The sequence below is a fragment of the Rhodnius prolixus genome, unplaced genomic scaffold, assembly GCF_049639745.1.
Source record: "Rhodnius prolixus isolate KJV_2025 unplaced genomic scaffold, Rpr scaffold_10, whole genome shotgun sequence".
NCBI classification, from domain to species: Eukaryota; Metazoa; Arthropoda; class Insecta; order Hemiptera; family Reduviidae; genus Rhodnius; species Rhodnius prolixus.
Window position 1 is genome coordinate 22612508 of NW_027411615.1, and position 20308 is coordinate 22632815.

The window sequence follows — 20308 nt, forward strand, 5'->3', positions numbered from 1 at the left end:
TTCAGTACTTCCTTTTAAGATGAGTAAGAAAAATAAACTGCGATTGCAGTACTTCTAGGCAAAGAGGCAAAGATTTATTAATCGAACGACAATTCATTGATTTAAATCAGTTCACGTGTCGATAATTTGAAACGATTGCTATACTTTCCCCTTAACAAGTGTAAGAGCTGATCGCCGCTTTAATGTTACGTAGGGGAGCCCCTAACTCTATCATCCTATCAAATTTTATCAAAATCGGGCCAAGATTTACAGAGTAATTAGTAATAATAATTTTGGAGGGGGCCTTACATAAAGGGGGCTAACTCCTCTCCCATTCGATGTACAGCGTAGTGACCCCCAAAAGGCACATCTACATAAAATTCCGAATCGAATGACACCTCATTCATGAAAATCGGTCCGCGCGTTTAGGCGCTACGTTGTTTACAAAAAAGGTAACAAGAAGAACAAGAACATTTTTTGAATGAAAATGCCGTTTTTGCTCATTTTCGGCAACTTTTTTCTCGAAACCTATAAGATCTGGGTTGTTGCAAAAAAAATTCAGTTATAAAGGAGGATTTGCCCTTTATTTTAAAGAAAATTTGGGAATTTTATCTTTTATAGAGAAAGAGAAAAAAATTGTCAAAGTTGGGTGTTTTTCAACATTACGCTTTTTCGTGCAGTTTTTTATGATCAACCCTTATACAACTCTCCTACCGGACGGTTTTAATTATTTTAACAGAAAAATTCTTATGAATGAAATGGCCAGCATAAGGATCTGTGACACCTAATAAATTGTCAACAATATTTATGAAAATTTAATGCAGTAAAATTTGTATAATACATATGCTCTTTTTCTAACGTTTTTAATTGGCTAAAATGTCGAGTTGAAGTATGAAGGAAATGTTAGGTACTAGCTGATTTGTTTACCTTTTATAGTTTAATCAATTCTTATACTTAACTTTTTAAACTAAGTTTTTGTTCAGGAGATTATTACAATCATAACTATCCCCTATATGAAGATGAACTATCTGCTTGTAGGCGAGATAATAACATTGGAAAAGAGGATTGGATTAAAAAGGAAATCTTTCCAGTCTTCCATTGGTCGGATAACTAGAAGAGAATGGGTAGCTGCGCGTGTGTTGAGTCGGTGCGTAGGTGGGCGAGCGTTAGTAGGAGGCCGTGTGTTGACCATGTGGCCAGCCGACCGTCTGGTCCGAGAGCAATACGACATAGAGCTCAACACCATCTGTGTGCCCCGTCCACCTCCTCTTCCTCCTCTTTGCGCGTCTAATTTTGTATCTTTCTCCTGCCAGCTGCAGCGTGGGCGAGGCCTTCCCCGCTTGCCTTATTTTCAGGAAACTTGCCAGACTTTTATCTTATTTATTGCATCCTGGCTGGGGGTCCCCCCCCTTACTTCATCCCAACTAAAGCCCCATCAACTTCCTTCAAGCTTTTTCCTTGGTAAATTTTTTCCAATATGTATTTTTAAATTTACTAAACATTGTTAGATATCAATTTTCTGGTCTTAATTCATTTCTTCTTCCAGAATTAATTAACCTTAAGCGATAAGGTATGGAAGGAAGTTCCATTAGGGTTGGTATTACTGATTTAAAAATGTTCTTTCTCAAACTGTAACTCACGATGTGGAAATCTCTCTTACCAGTACAGCTGATTCCCTTATCTTTTCTCTATCTAGGTGTGTGTCCTCTTTTCTCTCATTGACCCTTGATGGACTCAGCGAAAGATCTCTTCTCTCTGGATGCTGGCATTGCACTGGAATTTTGCTCCGGGCACTACTAATCTCCCTAATTTGACTCGCCTTCAGGCCATCTGGCTGTTAAAAGGTGGACAAAGTGGGCTGACTTCAGAATCACGTGGGAAAGAAGCATTGGAGTTTGGCGATGAATGTTTGAAGCGTATTGTCGTGAAAGGGAAGTTGGCCATAACTTAAATATAACAAAAAAAAAAAAAATATGCCAGTCTCAGTCATTTATAAACTTTATTCTGCCGAGCTTTCGACCTACGGACTAGGTCATCTTCAGGGCTAATTTACAATATACTGTTTTACATCATTAAAGAGTTGATGTGTCTTCTGGTAATAAATTGACTGACTGTAGGGCAGAAGACACACCAACAAATTAGCCCTGAAGATGACCTAGTCCCTAGGTCGAAAGCCCGGCAGAATAAAGTTTATAATGACTGAAACTGGCATTCATTTTTTCATCCTATTGAAACTATGATTCAGTCACCTAAAATAATGAACAGTAATCTCTATCTTCTATCCGTAAAAAAAAAAAATTAAACACATGGATTATATAACAAAGAAATAATACTTTACAAATAATAATAATAATAATAATAATAATAATAATAATAATAATAATAATAATAATAATAATGTCACAAAATAAGGTTCAACAATGAAGTTACAATTTCTTTAATATTTTAGAATCACAATTATGCCTCTAAAGTTGTGAAAAAATAATTATGTGGCAGCCGGTAAATTAAAATTTAACATTCAACTTAAGAATAAATTCAAGTCAAAAAGGTGATTACAGTGAACGTACGAAAGTTACCTGATAGTAAAAGTAAACAGAGAGGTAACTATATCGCAGGTTATTCTTCTTAACATCAAAACGAAGTATAATAATAACCAAAGTAAACAGAGAGGTAACTATATCGCAGGTTATTCTTCTTAACATCAAAACGAAGTATAAATAACAATCCAAGATGTGAAATATATTCATAAAACGAAATGAGGTGTTTTCTAACAAGCCCAATGAATATCCTATTATTTACCTGGACTTTTCTCGCACCCCCAGGTTGGGAAACCCTGCTCTAAGAGGGTACCTGAAGATGCCCTGAAACACTATCTACGGGGAGATGGGCGAACTCCTTTAAATACACCTCCTGACTGACTGTTAATACTTTAACCCTTGGTAAGATCCAAAAATCCAAGAAATTTACACGTTTTGGCGGTAATTGTCAATGTAAGCTCAGAATAATAAACTAGTTTCTCTTTAACAGGAAATAGTTGGTTATGACGTGTTAGACAGGAAGAGGAGTCTTAAGAGTAAAATTAGAATGTTTCCCGGAAAGTGGAAACTAAAATAAAGCAGTTTAATTAGTTTAATTGTAGATTTAGTTCTACACCTTCCAGGAAGCGATTAGTAAGTTGTATTTCTTCTGTTGAATTCTATTGGCTTCTATTTATATAAACAAAGTAATTGTGAAAAGATTATGTCAAATATCTTGCCTTAAATATAAATAAATAAATTAATAAGTTGGACTTTTAATTTAATACAAAAAATCTTAATAAACTTTTGCATGATTTGTCCTTGCTAAAATGGAGATATAGAACAGTTGGTTAAATCTGCCAGCCGACATAACGACGACACTCTTGTGGCGGCAAACTAAATAGGGTTGTTGTATTATTGGCTGACTGCCTTTAATATTTAGGTTATATTTAAATGCAGAAGGGAAGATGGGGGGTATGGGCTTTTGAGTTTAGGCCAACCAAGTCGGGTGGATAAAGACAGAACTGAATTTAAACTAAACACATCAACACTTGCGTTTCCTGAGATGTCTAGTTATACTACATTTAGAACAGTCTGGTTATTACTTGGTTGAACTTTGGTTGGGTGTACTGTGTTTGGAGTGGGACCCCATTACTGCTGATATTACAAACAGCTGATCCTCCTCTACCCCTTCACTCCTATTATCTCTCTATCTTCTTTCCACACTTACACTAACATATATTTGTTAGGAGTGCGCCGCGCGTATGTGGGTGCAAGTTGGCTAGACACTATTCTAGTTATGGATAGACGGAGGGTTCGCGAGCGAGCATCATGATCACATGTCTCGACGTAAACCTACTTTCACTGAACATTCAACTTTATTCCTTTTCTACACTTGAATTGCAAATCTTACTACTGTATTTCCTACTTCCCTATTTCTTAGTAGCTGCTTCGGGTCGCCATTTTCTTATGTAACTTTCTATGTTTACAAATCAAGATTTTATTTTATTTTTTATTTTTTCATATGATTTAAGGCGCGTCAACAACTAAGGTTATTGGCGCCCGGAGCTTTTTTCAGTGCACTGCCGGCCTCCGGACAGTGTTCTCTCGTTACAGACAACACTGTCCATCACTGGGCAGTGAGCTGTAAGAAGCTCCTAGGAAGAGAAAAATCTAAGGGTCAGCAGCTGGATTCGAACCCGGGACCTCCGCGTGGGAGTCCAGTATGCTAACCTCATAGCTAATCCCTCCCCTGCAAGATTTTATTATTTTTGTTTTACTTAACACCTAGTATTTGCTAGCAATTTTGCCATTTTTCTTTTTTTCCTTAATTACATTTTCACCTAAATCCATGTTTTAGTTTCGAGAATTCGCCTCTCGTGTTCGTGAAATATTTATCATCATAGTACGCCTCTTAGCGATATTTTTTTTCCCCCTCCGGCGCATTGACAGCTTGGTCATTAGCGCCGTCTGGTCACATAAAAACCTCTCATGCTCGGATGGTACCTTCTCCTCTCTCGTTACATTCTTTACAACTTCCATCCGAAAGTAGTGTGGAGCCGATGGACACTGGAACATCTCCTCCCTCTTCCAACCCTTAGACCACCGACTCCAGTCAACGGAAGGGATAGACCTTAGCGTTTACTAAGGCCCCTTTCTTCTTCTTTGACTTCTTCCTTGATTTCTGCCAAATCTCTTCTACCGTTCTTCCACACAGTTGCTCTATTCTCGCACGCCTTCTCCCACCTGCAAAGCTGTCTACCTCATCCTCTCCGTTTCCCTGAAATAACAATAAACAATAAATTAATTAGGGAAAAGATTATAATAATAAATAATATCGCTTTCTAGCATAATTGCATAACGTTTGTTTTTTGTTTTACTATTTAGGCTGTACATAGACACGACAATTAAAATTAAAATCCCCACAATAAACTTTAAAGACAAATCATAACAAAAAGTAGCCAATTCAAAATAATCTTCGCTAACTAATACGCATTCCATAAACAATTACTACTTTCATTTCATTTCAAAATACCAACAACAAACAGAAAGAGATTACAATTTCATTCATTTAAGCAGACTGAATGATTTCAATTCAATATTTATAAACAAAAACAAATATTGCGAAGTAATTAATAATTAACATATGATATTTATCATTAACCTGATCTCTCTTATCATTTCTTTAAAAATTATTAATGAAATCAACGTCATCATTGTTGTCTTTTGTAAAAATAGAAAATATAAAATAAACAAGTGTTGCAGTTTTATTTTCAATTTTTAGTCGTTTTTTTTTTTACTAAATTCATTACAAATATCTGTTATCAGTTGAAAAATATAATAAATGGTGGATAAGATAAACCAATTTATCTTCAAATATTGGAACAATTTTGCCTGGTTTCTTAATCCACTTATACTGTTAAAAGTGTTGAAGAGCCCAAATCTACTGCAGAATAAAAAAAAAATTTAAGGTCTTTAAGTGTAACTTTTTCTTTTGTAGCGACGACTGTGAATGTTACAATGTTAGTTAGGATTGTGGGTAATGGAGTTGCAGTTTGGCTGAGGCATTTGATAAATCTAAGTATTCATTTGTATAGGGTTCTATGTTTATTATATAGGTGTTGGAAAGTGTTATTATTAAATTCTTGGTATCCAATGCAAAGAGAATAAAATCAGAATGTCTCCTAGGGTTAACCCATCCAAGAAGACCATATAAAGACCCTGTACGTGGAATTTTCCCTAATAAAAATAAATCCACATGATTTATGGATTCATAATTTATTATTTTTATATTTATATTTTTATAATATAAATAATAATTTATTATTATATATTATATATTATTATATTATATATTAGATTATATATTATATATTATTATATTATATATTAGATTATATATTATATATTAGATTATATATTATATATTAGATTATATATTATTATATTATATATTAGATTATATATTATTATATATTATATTGTATATTATTATATATTATGTTATATATTATTATTTTATAATTTATATTTTTATTCATGATTTATGAAGTCCTCTAATTTCTTGGGAATTGATTTCGCTTTGTTAACTTCAAATCTAGATTCTTTTCAATTTATCGTTTTGATATTTTCAAAAATAAAATAATAGTGTGCAATATTAAAACTGTCCGGTAGGACAGTTGTATAAGGATTGATCGTCAAAAAGTGCACGAAAAAGCGTAACGTTAAAAAACACCCAACTTTGACAATTTTTTTCTCTTTTTCTATAAAAGATAAAATTCCCAAATTTTCTTTAAAATATAGGGCAAACCCTCCTTTATAACTGTAATTTTTTTGCAACCCCCAGACCTAATAGATTTTGAGAAAAAAGTTGCCGAAAATGAGCAAAAACGGTATTTTCAGAAATTGTTGTTGTTCTTCTTCTTCTTCTTCTTGTTGTTGTTGTTACCTTTTTTGTAAACTACGTAGCGCCTAAACGCGAGAACCGATTTTCATGAATGAGGTGACATTCGATTCGGAATTTTATGTAGATGTGCCTTTTGGGGGTCTCGACGCTGTACACCGAATTAGAGAGGAGTTAGCCCCCTTTATGTAAGGCCCCCTTCAAAATTATTATTACTAATTACTCTGTAAATCTTAGCCCGATTTTAATAAAATTTGGTAGGATGATAGAGTTAGGGCTCCCCTACGTAACATTAAAGCGGCGATCTGCTCTTACACTAGTTAAGGGGAAGTATAGCAATCGTTTCAAATTATCGACAAGTGAACTGATTTTCATGAATGAAGTGTCATTCGAATCGAAATTTTGTACAGATTTGCACTTTAAAAGTCTCGTCGCTACGCCTCATATGGAGGGGAGTTTGCCCCACCCAAGTAAGGCCGTTTCTAAAACTATTATTACCAATATTTCTATAACGCTTTGTCCGATTTTGATAAAATTTAGCACGAAGAAGTGATTAAAGCTCCTCTACATGGCTGTGAAGTGCCATCATGCTCTTACACCTACTAAGAGGAAGTACTGAAATCGTTAAAATTATCAATGGGTGAACCTATTTACATTAATGAATTGTCGTTCGATTCAAAATCTTTGCCTCTTTGCCTTTTAGGGAGAAGTACTGTAATCGCCCGTTTATTTTTCTTACTCCTCTTAAAAGGAAGGTCTGAAATCGCAGTTTAAATTTGCTTTTTACGTACAAATACCTTCCTATTTTATATAAAAAGGCTTTCTCAAAAAAATTGTTATTGAGGATGGTTTGGGGACCGCAACTATAATCATTCTTTAAAAAGATCTCTCCAGTGGTAGTTACGGTTCCTACTTAACACCTTATCAGGTTATAATGATAGAATTGCTTATTCCAAATTTAAAAAAAACAGTAAAGCAGATATGTAACTTAGCAAAATAGACAAAAATGAAAATCTATCCAAAAGGTACAAAAATCTCCTTAACAAAAACTTACAGTTTAAAAAGTTAAGTATAAGGGTTGATTAAACGCCAAAAGGTACACAAATCAGCAAGTACCCAACATTTCATTCAAGCTTAGTTGATATAATTTAAGTAATTTTGCTGCATTAACTTTTCCTTCACATTTTTTAGAATTTATTAGATGTCACAGAACCTTATGCTGGCCATTTTCATCTACAAAAAATTTGTTCAAGTAGCACTGTAGATTGACTGTAATATCTATTAATCTATAATAACCAAACTATTAATTACAGGTTAAAAAGAAAACGTTATAAAAAATAAAAAAAATTACGAGGCTACAAAATTTAAAAACTTTTTTAAAAAAATGCTTACACCAACATACATCAATGATTTCGATTATTTTATTTTTAATAAAAATCGTCTGTTTTAGTTCATTCTTCGATTAAAGTAATTGTTACTTTATGTAGTAGTCAAACGTTTATAATAATAGGTAATAATTATCTGGCTTTATAGAAAATAATATAGTTTTCTTCAATCACACTCTCAATGTAGCTGTTCTTCTCACAATGTTATATATATGTTATGTAATATAAAATAAATAAGTATTGCATACTTTTAGGACAGATAATTATTCCAGTATTTTACTGTAAGTAAAACTAAATTACAATTGAGAAATGAATAATTGTTGAATAATCTACTTGTTATTAACTGTGTGTTATTTGTGCTCACGAATATTTCGGTAAGACGAATTCAAGTCTGAAATATTGTTTTAAATCCTCCGTGATTCAAATTTAAACAGTAGCCGACTCTAACTTTGTCTTTTTCTACTTTAACATGCATGTATAAGATGTGACAACTTCAGAATAAAGGGCATATTAAAGATAAATCAGAAGAATAATAATTATTTGGAATAGAGTTAAAATAAAGTACCTATTTAAAAACGAAGATATAATATACATTTTATCATAAGTATAACCAAATAATATTATGAACGAACTGGCCAGCATAAGGGTCTGTGACATCTAATAAATTCTAAAAAATGTGAAGGAAAAGTTAATGCAGCAAAATTACTTAAATTATATCAACTAAGCTTGAATGAAATGTTGGGTACTTGCTGATTTGTGTACCTTTTGGCGTTTAATCAACCCTTATACTTAACTTTTTAAACTGTAAGTTTTTGTTAAGGAGATAGCTTATATAAATCTGATCGCTGATCTAGCTCTACTAAAATGGGGCGTATTGTTTTTCTGCACTGTAATGAAATTATAATTTGTTTTAAGTAAAAAATTATTATGTAATTAATAAGTAAAGTTTTAAACAAATAAAATAAATGTTTTTAATGCTCTCTAAAATTTGGCGCCCGCAGAGTTTTTGTTGCTAAAAAAACAACAAAATCTACGAAATTCTTCAATTCTAGCAATTTAATAGTCTAGAGAGTGTTTTACATCAGGTTTTTAATTATTCAGATGAGTATTTATTAAAATACAGAAATGTACTAATAAAAACTATTGTAAACGAAGTCTTTAGTAGTTAGTAAAGGAAGTAAGATGATAGGTGTCTAGCCATGTGCTGTGTAACTGAGGAGTGGGGGCAATGCCGGCTGACTGGAAGTTACAATAATAGCCGCATGGTGCGTCATAGGCGCCACCCAGCTGATCGCGTCTTCCCTATCCGCGGTGTTGTCGGCTTGCCCGCCAGCGGCGACGCCCTTCAGTTTCAGCTTTATCCCCCCCCACTCTATTGTCTATCGATTATTATTTCCTCTCTGTTATAACCATACCCCCCAGCCTTTCTCTACTGCTGGTCGGCTGTTGCGGGCGTAGAAATGTAGCGGTGGGGGAGTGTATCTAAGAGTGCGTGGAGAGGGGATAAGAGAGAGAGTCTCATGAGAAAACTCGTACAGCTGTTTATCAGCTGTTCTTCTCAAACAAATCCCTACCTATCCCAGGATATCTCTCTTTTTTTATCTCTCATTATTTCCCCCACTCTTTTGAAGTTTTCTTGCTCTGACGTATTGTTTTTCTTTAATTCATTTATAATTTTAATTCATTTATCGAATTCCATCAGTTTAGAACATGACATTACTGTCTTTTCTTGGTATTTATATATAGATCTTTTTCCCTCATTTCTTTTCTAACACGTTAATAATATTTTGTTGCTTCGATAATTGCCTGACATGGATATTTCGATAACTTCATAAAGATTCAAGTATAAATAACTAAATTACAAATATTAAAGAGATAGATTGACCTGTAGTTTTATTTTATTTGCTGAAACCTGATATCCAGATATGTTTTATGAAAATTTCTTGACTCCTGTTCCTTATATCCCGATATGTTTTATGAAATTTCTTGACCCGACCCTTGTTGGCGCTGAAAAATGGGAACAATTTTAACCAAAAAAATATTGTACATTTTATCGTTGTTTCCTCTGCTCTTGTGATCCCGATTTATCAAATTATTCTTTACTTTGCACTATCTTTTCTGTTTTTACAAAACAAATCTTTGCACAAAACTACGAAGAGGCTTTGACCTCTATTTAACAATATCACCTAAATGATGAGAGTTGCGGGGGGGGTTTTACTCTAAGCTCTTCTTCCAAAATCCCTTTCAAAAATCCCAAAACCTTTTCCAGCCCATTAAAATGACTTCTTCGAGGGTGTGGCAGAAGGAGAACTTCTTGCAAACTGGAAGTCAAAAGCTCCCACATAATTGAGCTATAATAGTAGGCGCCTCTCTCAAGCAGCTTGTTTCGTGGTAATTGGGGGGGTTTACGTGAATGCTCTGAACCTTTCACTTGTCGGGGATTTCTTACAGTTGATCCGTTTGGGTTGGCAGTGAAGGTGGCTTGCAAGGGCTCCCTCCTTCTTCTGACACCTTAATCCTATCGTAATTAGTCTTTTTGGTTTGAAAGCTTTGTAGTCAAACTCTACCGAAATACTTTATTCTTATAGATTTAGTTAGTTCTTTTAAAGCAAAATCTTTGTAATTCATAAATATATTAAAATTGACGCTGTGATTAAATCAATTCCAACTCCATTAAATGATTCCATTTGATGTTCCTCCTTAGTTTGTGATCCATCTAATACGTTAATCTCTTACCGCATTTATATTGTAGTGCTATAGTAAATAAAATGTTTATAAAAAAGTAATTCCTAATGCTAATTACAATTTGAATATTTCCTATTTTTTTCAGTTTAAAATATCCTGCAATATTCTGTAACTTATTGTACTTTTTATATTTATAGATCTGCAATTTTTATTCAGGCGGCCTTTACGTTCAACTATCAAATTAGGTATCGCGGACATAAACTATTAGCAAACGTACTTTACTATTAAAATTCCTATATTAAACCACTAAGTTCAATCCGAGGCCTAGGACTGGGAATCGAACCCAGTACCCAAAATTCGTATACAACTTTTATTTAAAAGGTTTTTTTATCCAGATAATTCCGAAAAATGGGTACATCTAAAGGATTAGTTGGATTCCCTCTGTAATAAATGATCCTAACTCTTGGGGGTACAGTTAATGGGGTTAAAATGTGTTTTAAAATCTAGTTTATAGAGAATTCTCGAACCGGAAATACTTATTGACCTAATAGATTGTTTATTTCATCAAAAATTACTCCTAGTTGTTTATAACTTCCTTTTAACTCTTACATTTCAATGTAAAGTAAGTTAATATAAATACCATCTGTATACTAAATGGGGGATTCAGTTATGCCAACTTTGAATTATTGTCTGTACGAATTATTCATTGATTGTTTACACCATGTTTTTTTTAATTTACACAAAATGGCAGGAAATATTGATGTTTGCTTCTTAATGTTCTCAGAATTGTTTGCTTGAACAGGAAGTAATTTATTTTAGACAATTTTATCTTTTAAAATTATTTCTATAAAAAGGTTGTCATTGATTAAATGTTTAAATACAAAAATTTTGTAGCGTAATTTTTTGCCCTTTATTTGGGTACTCTATTCGCAGGTCAGTTTGTGCTTAAGCTATTTATAAATATAAACGCCCTTTCTCCTTTAGCGCTGTGCTTTTAGTGGTTTGATAGAAGTGGAGGGGATAAATATAAACGGTGTGCATAAATCCAGAATAGAATGCGACTGTTAGACGCCTCAGGCTTTACACAATATCCTAATAATAATATCGTTGAGCCACTTGTTAAATCAGCTGATAGCCGGCGAGGTGGTGGGGATATAGAAGTTTTAAAAAGGCTTTGCTTTTGTTTTGTTTTGAGTTTTATTAAAATGTACGTTTTCTTCCATGTTTTTTAATTTAATTATATTTAACCCTTTTTTTTTTAAAGTAGTGTTGACATGAAATTGTACGGTGCCTGTTGTTTCCTTTCCTAGAAGGCCGAGTTCACTGGACTTGCGTTACTGTAAGACCCGCGTCTCCACCCCTCTAACCTTCCTTGGCCGATACACTGTCTGTACTGTATTTGTATAACTATACCGTGACCACATTCCTCGCAACATTCCAATTCTCTCATTCAGCGTTGCAGTACACTACACATGCTTTTAATGCGCATGTCTCCCCACTTTATACTAACGTTGTACTACTACATAAATCACGTAAAACCTCAATGGTCAATAATATTGTACTGAGTTTTATCTTGAAATCTACACTACACAAAGAAACTTCTATTCTTTTAATTTTTTTTAGAAAATTTACTTCTTCCATCTTCTTTTATTTAGGACAATATAATATTGCGGTCAAAATTCCGATTTATCTCTTTTGCTGACCTTGAATCATTTAATGTTGATATATTTACACAACTATGAGTGCTCAGTTTACTGTTCTGCGATCTTTATCGCATTCAAAAACCTGAAAAATATTTACAACTATTTCTTAAACGCTTCCATATTCCTAAGCGATCTTATAAATCTTATCTTTATAAATATATAAAGTTTTCGTTGATAGTTTTTATTTTTCCATCCTAAGTATTCTTTTTTAGTTTATTTTGATGTATATTATTGTTTTAGCATTGTCTAAAATTATTCTTCCGTTTCTTATTGTTTGGCGAATGCCTTTATTTACTTATTTAATCTTGTAATTATGTAACGAAAGCAATATTATTATTCTATTATTACAAGCTGTTGTACTGACTTTACTCCATTTGTAAAAACTTAAGTTTAAACAAATAAACAATTGTTATTATTGCTCTTTAACAAACATCTATATCATTACCTATTTATTATAACAAAAACATTGCAAACTTTTCTCTACAATTCAGTAAAGAAATCATTGAATTCTGAAGAATAGGAAGAGAGATATAGAGGTTTGCAATTTGAACGAATTTGAAAACCACCAAACTTTAACCTTCTATATCTCATAAACCATTATCACTGAAACACTGCAATTTGTACCAGTTATAGAGCTATCTTTTCTCTACAATTCAGTAAAGAAATCATTGAATTCTGAAGAATAGGAAGAGAGATATAGAGGTTTGAAATTTGAACGAATTTGAAAACCACCAAACTTTAACCTTCCTTCTATTTCTTATAAACCATTATCACTGAAACACTGCAATTTGTACAGTTATAGAGCTATCTTTTCTCTACAATTCAGTAAAGAAATCATTGAATTCTGAAGAATAGGAAGAGAGATATAGAGGTTTGAAATTTGAACGAATTTGAAAACCACCAAACTTTAACCTTCCTTCTATTTCTCATAAACCATTATCACTGAAACACTGCAATTTGTACCAGTTATAGAGCTATCTTTTCTCTACAATTCGGTAAAGAATTTATTAAAATCTGAACAATACGAAGAGAGATACAAAAGTGCTACGTTGTTTACAAAAAAGGTAACGAACAACTAGAAGAGCAAGGACAAGAACAATTTTTGCAATTGCCGTTTTTGCTCATTTATCTGGAAATCTATTACATCTTGGTTGTTGCCATGAAAATTACAATTTTAAAGGAGGATTGCCGTATATTATAATGAAAATTTGGGAATTTTTACCTTTACTAGAAAAAGATTGTTAAGTTTGGGTGTTTTTCAACGTTACGCTTTTTCGTGCACTTTTTGACGATCACCCCTTATAACAATTGTCCTACCGGACAGTTTTAATTATTGTTATCATTAACTATTCTAACCAAAATTCCAAATTTGAAGTGAATTGGCTGAACGGAAGTGATTTCCAAAAATATCCGTGTAAAAGAATTTTGGGAACGATATATGTGAGTCATTGTGCCAGGAATCTCTTGCACACACATACATCTAGAAACTAAAGGCGACGCCAGTACTAGGACCGAGCCAATTTGGCTCATCGTTTAGCGATCACGTTCAGTTGGGTGCGCCAAGGTATCAAGTGGGAGGATCAAATTACAGTTTTCGTTTTTTTTTTCTCAAAAAGAAAAAAATAAATTAATTAAAAATGAATCTCCATCAAATGATATTTTAAATTGTTTTCCAATTCTTAAGTTCTGGATGGTTATAAGCAGGTTATAAATTATTTTGTCGTGGATAAAAGAGATTAATTAAGTATAGAATGACGGAAAGTTAATTGTCATCGCTTTGAAAAGAAAAAGATTTGTAATTCCATTCAATTTAATAAAAAAAATAAATTGAAATTGTTACATAAATCCATAAAGTTTATTGCAGCCACATAAATTATACTGAAGAGAAAGTTTTATGTATTTCACTCTAGATTTAATAAAATCCTACAAATACTTAAATAAAGAATTCAGATTTCTCCGAACAGATGTTTATAGTATACATAAACATAATATATTCAACAGCTGATCAGACCATATGTTTTGAAAATGTTATTTTATATGCAGTGACAGCTGTTATTATTATTTTTTTTTTTATCAAATTTTTCTTCGAAATATGTTTTTATTAATTGTAAACAATTTAAAAACGGATGTGTAATTTGTTTAAAAACCTTGAAAGTAAATATGTTCCTATGACGTAGACACGTTTTTTTTATTTTATTTATTTATGTGTGCTAAACTGTTGTTTTGTTTTATTTTAAACAGTTAAACTGAAATAAATTGTTAATCAAGATAATTTATTATAGTTATCTTTAAAGCGGAATTCCGTCATGGATGCTGATTTTTGGGTGAAAAGTGTGCAGTGATTTTTAGAAATACATAATTAAATGAAGAAAAAAAATCTAAGAGGTCAAACTGCTGGATTCGAACCCGGGATTTCCGCGTGGGAGTCCAGTACGCTAAACGCATAGCTAATCCCCTGCCAGCGATACTAGGTACTTAAAATTAGTCACATTATTGTGCATGATTTTGTAATAAAAAGGCAATAGTGAAATAAAATTTCTGTTTATTATCGTTAAACCTTTAACAAAAAATTAAATACTCATAAAAAAAAAACTATCCTATGAATAGAAAAAAAAAGAGTCATGTTTTTTAAATAAATTGAAATGTCAACTTTAGAAAACTATAAACTAAACAATAAATAATAAGATATAATTACAGATAAAGCTTATTTCGTGCCGTAATGATAAATAAACTTATCTATAAAAAAAGGAAAGAACAAAACAGACTTGCTCTCCTAACTTGCAGAGAAAGAGTATAATATAATTTGCTTGGATGTCGGTTAAGGTCGCGCAGACGCGGTCAATCCACCTCCTTTACTATGAGTGTGTGTGTGATTCATTACGTATACTAGTCCTTGTGGAAAATTTCAATACGAAATTATTAAAAATACCTATTTATAATTATTAATAGTTGATGAATTTATTAATTTCTCCCCCAATTGTACGTTACAAGACATACTAAGGTTGTTTATATATTTTTATTTATTAATTGAATTTATACCAGAAATATAATACAGTTCATCGAAATCTATAAGCATCTCTTTGTCACCTACCATCATCTAGTAGATGGCCAATCCAGTCTCTATCAGTTTTGTTTTATTTATTATTTTCTTTTCTCTCAGGCCTTTCGAAATGTATAAAATCTGTGAATTAAACAAGGGAAATAATATTATAAATAATTATTATAGTCTTTTAAATTATGTTACATTATTCAGATCTCATAATACTGAATTTGAAATCTACAAGATTTGAATCGTCTTTATGCATAAATTTAGTGTCAATTTCTTTGAATAACATTTAAGATGTACCCTTTTTTCTTTATTTTTATTGTAGTTCAGGTTATATATATATATATTTATATATTTAGTCAAAACAGTTATAAGTTAACCTTTTACGGTTAAAGGTCATTGTGGATTTCCTTTCATCTTTAATTGGTGTGCAAAATTAGCTTGCTACAATTTTTGAGAATGAAGTGTGTTTAAAAATTTGGGTTATTGATTTCGTCGTAAGTTCTGAAGCAACCCAATTTACAGTAATAAAGCAATATGGTTTTCTTTTATAACTTTTTTCCCCTTCTAATGAAATTAATAATGATTCATGGCCTGCGCTTAATGTTTTACAAGTAAAGTGCAATGTGCAACTATCTACCTTAAACTGAATCCGATGTAACCTTTATATTTATAATCCTTCATTTGATTATTTAAGTCCAACATTTACGGCAATGCTTACTAAATAAATATTACTTTTCAATTTATTCAGATTTTCAAGAAAGAGATTTAAAACGAAGTTTATTCAATTTATAATAAATATATACATTGGACAATAAATTGTTTTACATAATCATGAAGTAAAAGGAAAACAAGTTGTGTATGAAACGGCACTTTATAAAGCTATGAAATTAAACAAGAATAAATACTTGTTTTGCTAATGTCGTCATGTGTTTGTGATTCTTCTTGTTTTTTTATAAATGGTAACCTATAATTAGATATAAATATAACCACCTGAGTTATTTGCATACAATAATCATTTTTTCAACGTGACGTCACTTTATTTTTAGTATTATTTGCTATATTATTTCTCTCTCTCTCTTCATACTTCTCTATATTTTTTTATTTTTATCTTTTGGCTCATTCTTCAGATTTCGATATGGATATTTGCTTTCTCACTTTAAATATCTCGTGATTGAAGCTAAAAAATTAAGTGAAAGTAGTAAGTATCTCTAGATTTGAGTTTAAATTTTGAAAATAGTTATTAAATTGGTATTCTTTTTTACTTTCTTTTACATTAACAAAAAAGCTAGTTCAAAAAATGAAAAATCACAGAAAATTAAATCATTATGTTTGGATATTAGAAAGTTATTTTCTCTGCCGGAAATACCATTCTACTGTTTCTGATGGTAGAATATTGTTTGTCGTTTTTCATATCTGGATTCATTAATCCAAAAAGAAGAGAGATCTATTGCCTAGTTTCAGTAATTATTTCTTATTTATTTTCTGCCAAGTTTTCGACGTAGAATCTAGGTCAACTTCAGGAATTGTGCTTGTTTACAATTACTTTTTTTTTACATTTTTAACATCAAAGGTTTGTTGTGCCTTTCGTCTTGATTGTTTAGTTTTTCTTTTTGTTTACATTTTATTTTTTCTTCCACTTCTTTTTGAGATTTGCTCGCTAATTATTTAAAACATTTTTCAAGGACTTTTTACTTTATAGGCACTTTTAAAGTTAGAGACCTCCCTTCCTTAATAGAAATTGACCTATCAGTTTCTGAAATCTTCTTTTTACATCTTAAGGTGCCAAAATACTGTTTTTGGTTGTTTTTTTTCCGCAGCTTAATTTTAAATATAATGAATATTTTCTACTTTCCGTAATAGAGATGATAACGTAAGTAGCGGTTATTCAGTTTTCGGAATTCAAACGTAGCGGCGGATATTTAAGTTCAGTGTGTGAAGAAAATATGGTTTTAGGTCCGACAGAGCTAGAAAATATCTCTGATTTTTATTCGTCGTAGCAGACATGTTTATTGTATCCTTGGCCAGTTTAGAGCCTTCAATCATCATCAGAGATTGAAAAAATCAGTATATTGTAGAGATTTCGATTTTATTTATGTTTCTTTTTCGTACTCTGCTTCTTTTCCGTATCAAGTCCAACAAGTGTAGTATGAGACTGAATGTTCAAACAATCTCGAGATAGTTACTAGAAGATTTATTGTATTTTATTGTTTTATTTCTTCCAATTTCAGCTCCTTTTCAGATTGAGAATTTAAACAAGTTATGAATCAGTGTTTTTGGCTTTTTGTTGTTGGATTTATGTATGTAAATGAGCGAGCAAAATGTAAAGGAACGTAACTTTGGGCGCGCCTCTACTTTTTTTAGACATAGATTAGATTTGCACGGCAGGATGGGACCATGCCCCACGGCACCGCAGCCACCAAGAGGCTTATTGTGCCTTCCCTTAAGTCTAGTAGATGAAACCTCCCTTCTAAGAAGGTTGAGGACTTTCCCTACTAGTTCTCATAATCTCCTCTAGTCTCAAGGTACCAAAGATATCCTAGCGCAGTCTCTCGATTGCAACGCAAAATCGAATAACAGGTGAGAGGCCGTTTCTTCCTCTTCCTGGCACAATCTGCACAACGGTTCCGAGCTGATAAGCCCCCCACCTTGTACAGGTGCTTCCTGAACCTTCTGTGCCCCGTGATTAGGCCAGTAATCAGAAAGATCTGATTCCTGCCCAAACCTAGAATCACTTTGGTTCTTGGTTTGCACAACAAGGGCATAACCCTCTTGTTGTGTTTGACCCCCCAGGTAGCATCACTCAGTACTTTTCATGTTCTCTCCAGATCCAATCTGTGAGAGCCTCACGAACTGCGCCCTTGGTGATCCCCAGGACTGGTTCCGGGACAATGAAAGGAGTACTAGCTCAGTTCCTGGCCAACTGATCAGCTATTTCATTCTCCTTAATCCCCACATGACCCAGCACCCATTCCAGCCGAACTTTATTGTGCCGAGCCAGTTGTTCTAGGGCCTTTTTACATTCCCAGACCAGGGAAGAGGTAGTTCTGAAGGAAGAGAAGGCCTTCAGTGCAGCTTGGCTGTCCGAAAAAATGCAAATCTATTATCTCTAAGATTCATTCGCAGATTTTTCCTAGTTTTTGGACATAAACTGGTTTCAATTTTGGCTATTCGTCAGGTTTTTTTGATAATTAGTGTAAAAATTATTTCTTCCATGGAATTACATTATCACCTTTACAACATCTGAATGTAATACCGAGTCTAAACTGAAAAATTAAAATTTTTAAACACCAGTATACAGAAATCGATATTTTAGCGTGATCCAAGAACTTGAGTAACGTTTTAAAAAACAACAGGAATATCTTAAAGTGCTGACATGGAATAGTCTAATAATACCCTAAATAGCCATATTGTGTCAGTGTCTGGGCAAACTTGTGAATAATGCATTGGCACTCCACTTTTTCTCCATGTCTCGCTAGCTAGGGGGTTACTGGATTTTTTGTTTTGTTTTTGATTTACTTAGAACCGGAAACAGGTAAAGAAGGAGTTAGATGAGTGAAGAAAGGAAGTAGGTATGTATACATAGTTTGTGAGAGTGGGGAGGATCTAGCTAGCACCGGATACAAGTAATAGAGATTTTTATCTATAACACAAGTCTGAAGGTGAAAAATAGGGCTAAGTATTTGTTATCTTCTATCATCTGTGTAACTTTATCATCACATACAAACTACATAACTATACTTCTTTATTTAGAATGAATATAGAGTGTAGCATTATTATTATTTTGAACTTTCTCTACTCTGGATTAATAATTAAAGAAGAATTAATTAATCGGATTTTAGATTTTCATTTTTAGACGGAAATATCCGTTTTCAGGTCCACTGAAAATCCACTGTTTGGTGTCCTAATTTGGAACTCGGATTTAAAAGTGGGGATGTGTGAAACTATCATCTATTTATTACGAACCATGTTCACATTGGGGGTGAATTTTGATTTCTTTCCAGTAGGGTGTTTCAAAAAAATGATGACTTTTAAATTTTAAAAGACTGCATTGTCTTTATAGCAAATTATATTTAAATAAACTGTACAATTACATGTTTTGCTAATAATTTGAAAAGATACAAAACATTTAATTAGGATTTTTTTATTTAAAAAAAAAGCAAAACAAAAATTTTTGATCGATGGTATCGACCTCTAAATATTAATCGATTTCGCACTTTATCGAATGAAACTTTTTGTTTTTTAAATGAACTTTGATTTTCCGCCCGGCGCTCTTTAAAATTTAGAAGTCATCATTTTTTGAAACGCCCTACTGTCCTGTGTCTGTGTCAAATATTTTTTTCTTTTAGCGACCATCTAAGTACTTATTCGTTTTATTTACTATTTACAGTGCAAAAATGGATTAATACTCGTTATTTTCAACCAACCAGAAAAACTTTTAAATCTAAGTGATTCACTCACCTTTCGTTATCACCTCATATTAAAACGCCGAGGGACATTCCATTTGGCCCAGTTATAACAACCTGGATCATTGCACTAGCATTTTTTTCAAAATATCTCATGTCTTCATAACCTCAAAAGGATCTTTTCACCTTTGATTCATTGAATTTTGATTCTCTTGGTGAGTTTTCCCCATTTAGCTTGCCCCGTATTATGGTATCTGCACGTCTGGATTAGATTATATCCAGTATCATCAGTTTGCGTGTAGAGATGAGGAAATCACTTTTTCTTGCTATTTACAAACACTTATTGCAGTAAAGGAAATTAGGGCGATTGGTGTGAATTTCAGAAGTTTGCAATCGGAAGTTACGAATGTATAATATTTATTTATTTATTATTCTAATGCATACATATGTGTTTATTTTAATAAATCATTTCTCTTTACAACTGGAAAAAAATATATATATAATTTAATTTTATTTGTATATTATATTTATATAGTGTATTATATTTATATAGTGTATTATATTTATATAGTGTATTATATTTATATAGTGTATTATATTTTATTTGTAAATCTTTAATTTGTAATATGTCTGTTACAGGTAAGTGACCTTTTTATCCGAAAATTCATCTAAACTGTAAGTTCT

The 20308-nt window shown here is 32.3% G+C and overlaps 1 protein-coding gene and 1 long non-coding RNA gene across 10 annotated transcripts in view; one reads left to right on the top strand and one right to left on the bottom strand.

The window, feature by feature from the left end:
- Window positions 1–20308, top strand: part of crp (transcription factor cropped) — a 150616-nt gene that overhangs the window by 74714 nt on the left and 55594 nt on the right. The window lies entirely within an intron of this gene.
- LOC141457032 (uncharacterized) lies at window positions 15155–20090 on the bottom strand. The gene is made up of 3 exons (XR_012460171.1): window positions 19680–20090; window positions 16212–16398; window positions 15155–15353 (listed from the first exon to the last, which is right to left on the bottom strand). It is a non-coding gene; the product is annotated as an uncharacterized lncRNA (long non-coding RNA).